Source organism: Bubalus kerabau, chromosome 11, assembly GCF_029407905.1.
Source record: "Bubalus kerabau isolate K-KA32 ecotype Philippines breed swamp buffalo chromosome 11, PCC_UOA_SB_1v2, whole genome shotgun sequence".
In the NCBI taxonomy this organism is placed as follows: domain Eukaryota; kingdom Metazoa; phylum Chordata; class Mammalia; order Artiodactyla; family Bovidae; genus Bubalus; species Bubalus kerabau.
This window is the reverse complement of record NC_073634.1, coordinates 100492124-100501693: the sequence shown is the minus strand read 5'-3', so window position 1 is coordinate 100501693 and position 9570 is coordinate 100492124.

Sequence of the window (9570 nt, the reverse complement as noted above, 5' to 3'; positions counted from 1 at the left end):
TCTGGGCAGAGGTCAAACGAGGTAACGCTGGCTTCTTGTTTAGCTCTCATACTGTAAACAGCTGTCCCTTTCACAGTCTATTTAGTGCCACGTTTTTCACATTTTTGGTGCTCTTTAGTGGTGGTTTTACTGTTTAAAGTAGCCCCCAGGAATAGTGCTGAAGTGCTGTCCAGGGTTCTAAGCACAGGAAGGCTGTGATGTGCCATACTGAGAAAGTGATGTGTTAGATGAATTTGGCTCAGGCATGAGATAGTCTGCTGGTCATGAGTTTCCTGTGAACAGATCACCAATATTTATCATATAAAGTGCCTTTAAACAGAAAGACACATAAAACAAGGATATGTATTGACTGGTTGGCAAAACTATTGACTCGAAAAGAACCTAACTCTGTGTTTCCCTTAGGAGCAGTGGTTCAGTATTCACTAACTTAAGTGTTCTCAGTGACTTTATAGGGCATAACCCTTGAGAGTAATAGATCAACTATACCTCTCACGAGTAAAGTCTATTAACCCTTCTTGCAAGGAATGCTGGGAAATGTAGTTCTCATAAGTATCCAGACCCTGGGATAGAGGGGAGGGTATAGAAGAAGCAGGGAATGATTCTAAGTTGCTGCAGACAAGCCAGTAGAATAGGTTAAACCATCAGACATTAAAAAGATGTTAATGGTTGCCTTGTTGTTGTTGCTGTTCAGCTGCTAAGTCATGCCCGACTCTTTGCAACCCTGTGGACTGCAGCATGCCAGGCTCCCCTGCCCTTCACTGTCTCCCGGAGTTTGCTCAGATTCATTTCCATTCAGTCGGTGATGCTATCTAACCATCTCATGTTTGCCTTAAGGTTTCCAATATTATGATAATTATTCAGAGTCTATCTTCAAATACTATTACATCATTTCTCATGCAGGGTAAGGACCTAATGACCCTGAGGAAACATGTAATGATGGAAGGAAGCAGTTCTGGTTCCCAAGGCTGAAGGGACAAAGGAAAGTAAAGGTTCTCATCACCAATTAACTGTGTGGGAAGGGGTGTGGTTTTTCGCACACCAACTGGCATTTCTCCAACACCATCCAGGTGTCCTACAGTACAACTCAGTTCTGATCCTGTCTATCCAGAGATAGCATTGAATCCCACAGGTTAAGTGATCAGTCCCACAGAAATGTCCCCCAACTTCAGCCACCATCGAAAGCCCAGATTGTTACCTGCTCCTGACTAACTGGCTATAAATCAGAGGTTCCCACAACCCCCTCCCTGGGCTTGATTGATTTGCTAGAGTGGCTCACAAGAACTCAAGAAACAAGTTTGCTCATGAGATTACCAGTTTATTTTAAAAGATATAGCCATTTGAAGAGATTCATAGGGCAAGGTCCTGAACAATGGAACTTCTGTCCTCATGGAGTTTGGGGCCTGCCATGGTAGCACATGGAAGTTTTCTAGTTCCCTAACTTGTGACTTCTCTGAACCCCACCCTTTTGGGGTTTCATGGAGGCTTCATTACATCAGCACTGTGGATTAAATCATTGGCCATTGGTGACTAGTTCAGCCTCCAGTCATTTTTTCCTCCCCAGAAGTCATGATGGGTGGGACTAAAAGTTCCAATCCTCTATCCATTGGTTCTGCTGGCAATCAGCCCCCTATTTGGGGAGGATTCCCAAAAGTTACCTTATTAATATAACAGTTGTGAATGTTATCATTATGATAACATGATGTTCACTTCATCTTTCATCTATATGGCCCTGAAGCATTTTTTTCCCTCCAGAAACTGAAGACAAGATACCAAATAGTTTCACAAAAGATGCTACAATTGCTCTAATTGCCTAGGAAATTCTAGGGTTTGTGGAGCTGTGAGCTAGGAATCATGGATGAAGATCAAATATATATTTCTTATAAATCACAATATCACAGAAAGATTCTGAGTCATCAGAACCTAAGAGCCCAATGAAGCTGATCCACAGAATCATGAGGAAATGAACTGATTATTGTTTTAAGGCACTAAGTTTGGGGATGGTTTGTTATGTGGCAATAGAAAACTGATACAATATCTTCACACTCTGTGAGCATTCTGAGAGGTCAGTCTTCATATTTCTTCCCAAAGTCCTCTTGTGACCATCTTCCAGTCCTTTTCTTTCAAATCCCTGACAATCTACCCAAACCATTAGTCATTGCCCATGAGTCTGTGTATACCTGTACTTCTTGTCCACAAAAAAATGAGCAACCAAATGCATCATCCCCTGGGAGGATTTCTCTTTACACCATCTCTTGCAATGGCTGAGATTTTTCAGCAGTCCATCTCTAGTGGGTGCCAACACAGGCAGAGTTCGAGGCTCTAAGTCTAGATTGATGTAGAGGAGGCCATACAGCAGGATTAGGCTGTTACAGGTATGTAGTCACTTATCCATTGTTGTTGTTCAGTCGCTAAGTCATGTCCAACTCTTTGCGACCCCATGAACTGCAGCACACCAGGCTCCTCTGTCTTTCACTATCTCTTGGAGTTTGCTCAAATTCAAATCCATTGAGTCGGTGATGCTATCTAACCATCTCATCCTCTGTCACCACCTTCTCCTTTTGCCTTCAATCTTTCCTAGCATCAGGATCTTTTCCAATGAGTTGGCTCTTCACATTAGGTGGCCAAAGTATTGTAGCTTCAGCTTCAGCAGTAGTCCTTCCAATGGATATTCAGGATTGATTTCCATTAGGGTTGACTGGTTTGATCTCATTAAAATATAACATAGGAGCATCCTAATTCTAGACGTCAGATCTTTAGTGACTGTGAATCAGTGCTAGATTCAGACCCACTTGCCCTGTGTTCCAAAATCAGGTTTCTACATGGACCAGGCTGAGGGCTGCTCCAGACCTTGGTGGAGTCCCCAGACCATCTATCCTGAAGCCCAGTTGGCTGGCTTTTCCTTGATACAGACCTCAACATCTTCAGCAATATTCTCTATAAAAAAGCCTTTTTCAACTTTGGCGTTTCTGTAATAGACACTCCATAAATGTTCATTGAACTGAGTTCTACTGCCTCCCCATGGCCACAGGGTAAAAATCCAAGTTTGTTAGCTTGAAATAAAATATACTTGAAGATCTAGCTCCCTATTTATACTCATCTCCTAATTGTTAGCATTCGCAAAACATTTACTATGATTCATCTCATCAAATATGTGATCTCATTAAAAAATATAGATATCTACATGTATAAAATACAGAGATCAGTATGTACATGATATTATGTAATATCATATGCTGTATATACATGTGTGTATTTTAACCTAAGTAGTCTCACACAATGTATGTTCTTTTGTAAGTTGCTTTCCCACACTCACCAATATGTCATGGGTATTTATTTCTCCATTCCTTAAAGGTTTTACACATTTATATCATCATTTTAGATGATTCTCTACAATAGCATTGTAGGAGTGTATCAGAGTTACTGGTAGACCTTATAAGGGCTTACAACTTTTCAGTATTATAATTAACACTGGGGTGAATGATATTTATATTTATACATCTTCTGTTACTTGTTAGACTATCTTCTTAGGTTAAATTCTTTAAAATAGTACCACGGTGCCAAAGGGAATATACACTTAAAATTTTGAAGCGTGGTACCAACTACTATCTTCCAGAAATGTTATGCTGACTTATAAAACCAACATCAGGGTGTGAGTGCCCAATTTTCCGCCACCCTCATCAATGCTGGGTATTGCCAACAGAATAATAGAAAAGCAGTCTCTTGTTATTGCTTTGAGTGCTTTCTGCAGACGTAAAATATCTTTACTCTGTACATATTAGCCTTGAGTATTTCTTCTGTGGTTCTTTCTTTAGGTCCTTTCTCTTTTTAAAACTGGACCATTCACCTTTTTCTTATTAATTTTAAAAAGCTCTTGTTCAATATGTTGCAAAATTTTTTCTTCTAAACCTGTAGTGTGTTTTCTTGTTTTGCTTTTATTCAACATATTTTACACTGTATATAGTCAAACCTATTTTTTTTTTTTTTAGGATTTCTTCTTTTTGGTCTAAAGAAAATCTTCCCCACTGCAAAAGCAAATAAACCATCACCTCCTTGTTTTAAAACTAATTTTATCATGGGTGCATTTTTCTACAATTAACTATTTAATTCACCTAAATTTTGCTTCATGGTCTCCCTGCTCTTCACTTAGCTGGGCCTCCTCACTCAGACTAAGTCTGTCCGGGTCCCCACTCCCTCCAGCAGGATATGGCTTCTCAAGGAAGCTCAAAATTACTCACAGGCAGTTTTAGCCTTAAAGCTGAAGTCTCTATTTACAGAAAGTATCCACTGGCTCCAACCAGTGAATGCAACTTATATCCAATGCAGAAGCAGCAGCATTTCAATGCTTTTTTGCAGCGCACCAGGACTGGCAAAGTTCATGACACTGTGGTCCTTTTCAGAGACAGTAGAAAGGAGTGGTTTCCTGAAATCAAGATCGGGCCACCTGAGTTCTGCCATCCAAAGCCTGAGAGAGTGGTCATGTTAGTGCCCAGGGCAAACGTACAGGATACCCTGTCCTCTGCCCTCCAAGAGTTCTCGAGGCTACCAGGCCTTGTTGCTGGCTCTCTTGGGGGGAGTCGGTGAGGCTCTAGCTATCCACACAGACTCCCAGGAAGGACACCACTCAATTCTTTCCAGCTGGGCTTAGGACAGTATATCCAGATAGCAACTGACACTTGATAAAGGGAAACACTTCCACAAGGAAAAATCTTAAGCAGAAAGGCACTGGACTTACTTCGGGGTGGAAGTCTATAGTTGTTACAGGGACTGCAGCTGGTGGCAGGAGGTCCCTGGAGCCCTATTCTGGGGAAAGAGGGTCCATGCAGAAGAGGGAAAGAAGATGACTAGTGGTTTAGTTAGTGAACACTGATAGTATCCGCATCCGACCACCAGCCTGGCCAGGGGCCAGCAGGCAGGAAAGAGTGAGTGAGGGCCCCTTGGGGAGGATGCAGTTGTGCTGAAAAGGGCAAAGAGGAAGTGGAGTGAAGCCAGCAACCAGACCCGTGCCTCCCCTCCCAAGGACGAGACATGCAAGACAGGAATGCCCTGGTCCGGCTGTGTTAGCACCAGCCCTTGTGAGGTTCAGACAGCCTGAGCACCCAGCCCAGGAGAGTCAGCAGGCCCAGGGAGAGCAGGTCGTCAGAGGCAGCGGTGTGAGGCTTCCCGGGAAGTTCAGGTGCAAAGGTCCAGCCTCAGAGCCCACATCTACGAAATGAAAGGCAGCTTTCAATTCTCACATTAATATTTGGAGAAGTAAAGGGAGAGGGTGAAGGAGCTGGGGAGTAAAACAAAAATCAAAACAAAACACACAGCTGAAAATAGCTCCAGGGACCCAGATGTGTGATGAATGGAACATCTGGCAGAGACAGGCTAGTTAAACTAACAGTCCCACAAAAGCAATTCTTTTGCCAAAGACGTGTTCTTCCAAGTTATGGATTCCTCAGTTCCAACAAAATTGTCAGAAACATGCCTCCTAATAATATCTGTTGAAGCCCTGAAGTGGAAGGAGGTGGGCAGACAGAAAGAGGAAGACTGTTCCAATGGCCTAGACTCTAGAGAAAATAGCTCAGTCACTTTCAGCCTAGAAAAGCCCAAAGAGGGGGTTGGAGGGAGTCAGGGAGGCTGTGATCTGCAGAGTGGAACAGAGATCCAAAGGGCCAACTCCAGCGAAGCAGTTTTGGGGCTCAGGATAAGGAAGGACTTTCTAGAAAGTTGTTTGTCAAAGGGAGTCAGCCAGTTCCCACAAGCAAGTAGAAACTGGAGATTACTTACAAGGACTGGGGTAGGAGTCCTGGTCCTGAGAGGCGGGGAATAGATGGGAAGTGGGGGAGGCTTTCCCACTCTTAAGAGAGGGCAAGGGTGGGGAAGGGGGCGGAACTTGAAATGACTTATCCTCTGATTTGCACATTTTAAGAATTGTAAAAATAATTTTATTTATTTATTTTTGGCTGTGCTTGATCTTCATTGCTGGGTAGGCTTTTCCCTAGCTGTGGTGAGTGGGAGCCACTCTCTAGCTGCGGTGTGCAGGCTTCTCGTGGTGGCTTCTCTCGTTGGGGAGCAGAGGCTCTAGGGCACAAGAGCTTCAGCAGTTGCAGCTCCCAGCCTCTAGAGCACAGGCTCAATAGTTGAGGCGCTTGGGCCCAGCTGCTCCAAGGCACCTCACGGTGCTACACACAAGCTTTCAGGATCCATCCTAGCTCAAAGGCCCAGGCTATGCACAGCCACTAGCGGAGTCCAAGGGAGTCCAGGGAAGGACAACAGGGCAAATCTTGTGGCAGGACACAAAGAAGAGGCCCAAGGCTCACCAGTGCCAAGACTGAAACTGAACAGGATTTATTTTTTTTAGATTCAGGATTTATTTTTTTTAAGATTCAGGGTTTTTTTTTAACTTTGTGTGTGTGTGTGTGTGTGTGTGTGTTTTGACCCAGGCACACGGCAGTGAAAGCACCAAATCCTAATCACTGGACCACCAGGGAATTACCAAGACTTATTTATTTATTGGCCATGCTGTGCAGCATGCGGGATCTTAGTTCCCCTGAACAGGGATCGAACCTGTGGCCCTTGCATTGGAAACACAGAGTCTTAACCACTGGATTGCCAAGGAAATCCCCAAATGGGATGTTTTGAAGACATGTTTTGAGTGCCAGCAATCTTGCTGTCTCCACTACAAAGGAGGTGGGCTTGTCTGCATAGCCTCAGGGGACAGCCTGATCAGCAGTGACACCTAGCTAGCTGCCCCAAACAAACTGGGATGTCACTAGTCCCTAGAGGCCTTTGTTTTTCAGTCTTTCAGTCATGTCCGACTCTTGGCGACCCCATGGACTGCAGCGCACCAGGCTTCCCCTTCACTAGCTCTCAGAGTTTGCTCAAACTCACGTCCATTGAGTTGGTGATGCCAGCCAACCATCTCATCCTCTGTCGCCCCCTTCTCCTTTTGCCTTCAATCTTTTCCAGCATCAAAGTCTTTTCCAATAAGTTACCTCTTTGCATCAAGTAGCCAAAGTACTGGAGCTTCAGCATCAGTCCTTCCAATGAGTATTCAGGGTTGATTTCCTTTAGGATTGACTGGTATGATCTCCTTGCTGTCCAAGGGACTCTCAAGAGTCTTCTCCAACACCACAGTTCAAAAGCATCCATTCTTCAGTGCTCAGCCTTCTTTATGGTCCAGCTCTCACAGCCAGTCTGATCAGATTCAAGGGCTCCTTTAGGACAGAGGCAGGAACAAGAGAAGCCCTAATACATGACCTCCTAGAAAGATGAGGTGAGGGGCACCTGTTTGCTATCTGAGTTGGAAAGAGACACAATTCTGTCTCTACAGACTCAGGCAGGGTGCCCCATGCGTGACTGCATTATAATCCACTGTTAATTTAAGTACATACCTCCCCCCACAGCTGCCACTTTAGAATTGTAGCATGTTCTCGACCAATGAAAGCGAGAGCAGCAAGCTTTGTTGTACACCTATCGTTGAGAAGAGCAGTCACCCAGGGAGCATTCCCCAGCATTACCCCAAGAGGGTAGGTTCTGCGACACTGGTTTCCTCTGAGGTGGCCTCCTTCGGCCATTTACTTTGTATTTTGAACTTTGGAGCCCTGTTTGCTGACCAAAATTATGCTAGTTAGGCCTGCCTTGCTGAACAAAAGGAAAATGTCACAGAAATATTTAATTATGAGTCACGGAGGCTTGATGGGTTTTCAAGGAAATGGTCAGGGGATTGGTGGGTACTGACATGGTAAAGGACATCACAGACAGCCCTGAAGCCAGGCGGGGAGAATTATGAATTATAAGTGGAAGAAACTTAAGTGAGCACAGATCGTGACTTCAGGATGAAAAATGGCCAGCGACTGCCAATGGCCTCTGCCGGCAAGGCAGCTCAATGCTGTCTACATCTCATCTGCTCCAACTCAGTTTATCTGCTTCAGGTTGTTGCTGTTCAGTTGTTCACACGTGTCCGACTCTTTTGTGACCCTGTGGACTGCAGCACAGCAGGCTTCCCTGTCCTTCACCATCTCCTGGAGTTTGCTCAAACTCATGTCCATTGAGTTGGTGATGCCATCCAACCATATCCTCTGTTGCCACCTTCTCCCGCTCTCACTCTTTCCCAGCATCAGGGTCTTTTCCAATAAGTCAGCTCTGCTTCAGGTGGTGTTCCCATTTCCAGGACCACGTCCCCTTGGGATTATTCCTTCGACTCTGCCAAGAGGCTTGCTCAATTCTTCATGTTGGGAAACTTTTTCAGCCACGGCTGTGTCCAACTCTTTGCAACCCCATGGACTGTAGCCTGCCAGGTTCCTCTGTCCATGGGATTTCCCAGCCAGGAATAATGAAGTGGGCTGCCATTTCCTTCTCCAGGGGATCTTCCCAGACCAGGGGTTAAACCTGCGTCTCCTGCTTGGCAGGTGGATTCTTTACCACTGAGCCACCGGCAAAGCCCAAAAGGAAAAAAGCAAACCTACAGAAGCCACTGCCTCACAACTTACCTGAGCCATAAGAGTCCAACTCCATCAGTTTTTAGATAAACTGCAGCAAGAGGCTGTGAGGCAAAGGTATGGCTAAAAGCTAGACCTCCAGATTCCCAGAAGACATTGCACTTTCTCCATCACACCCTTAATGTGGGGTCCCCAGCTGGCAAGGAAGCCAGTTCCTAGGTGGACCTCTTACACCAGCTGCAGTCGCACTGCCCACTTGACTGTAAAGGTGAGAACCTGTTTTTCAGCAAGGAACAAGTCAGCTCTATCAGCACAGAAGCCAAGTTTCATCCTGGCCTGCTTCCCAGTCCCACCGTCCTGCTTGACCCTCCCAGAATATCTGTGTTTGCTCATTCATTCAATCCCAACTGCGCCTGCTGGGGTTCCAGGCCATGTGCTGAGGGATATACAGGTAAGGGAACAGCCCAGGATCCTTGCTGTCATGGAGGTTGCAGGCTAGGAGACACATTAATTGAATCATCTCACTAATCAATATACAATTACCAATTTTTTCAGAGCAATGAATTACACTGAAGGGCAGGAGGAACACAGCTCAATGAACGGCTCTGTTAAAGGGGCCTGACCTAGAAGGGCTGCTGCAGGGAAGGGACGGAGGCCTGAGCTATAACTGCAGAGGAGTTAATTGGCTTTGAGGAAGATCTGTTACAGAACGCAAGTTTGTGGGCCAAATGACGGAGTGTGGAGCAGTGAAAGTGAAGGCCACTCAGTCGTGTCTGACTCTTTTGTGAGCCCATGGACTACACAGTTCATGGAATTCTCCAGGCCGGAATACTGGAGTGGGTAGCCTTTCCCTTCTCCAGGGGATCTTCCCAACCCAGGGATCGAACCCAGGTTTCCGGCATTGCAGGTGGATTCTTTACCAGCTGAGCCGCAAGGGAAGCCTAAGAATACTGAAGTGGGTAGCCCATCCCGTTTCCAGCAGATCTTCCCGACCCAGGAATCAAACCAGGGTCTCCTGCAATACAGGCGGATTCTTTACCAACTGAGCTATCAGGGAAACCTGTGTGGAGCAGAGAAAGGTTTATTTTAGGGCCAAGCAGCGAGAATGGGTGGGTCGTGTTCAAAAACCTCCAACTTCCCTAAAGTT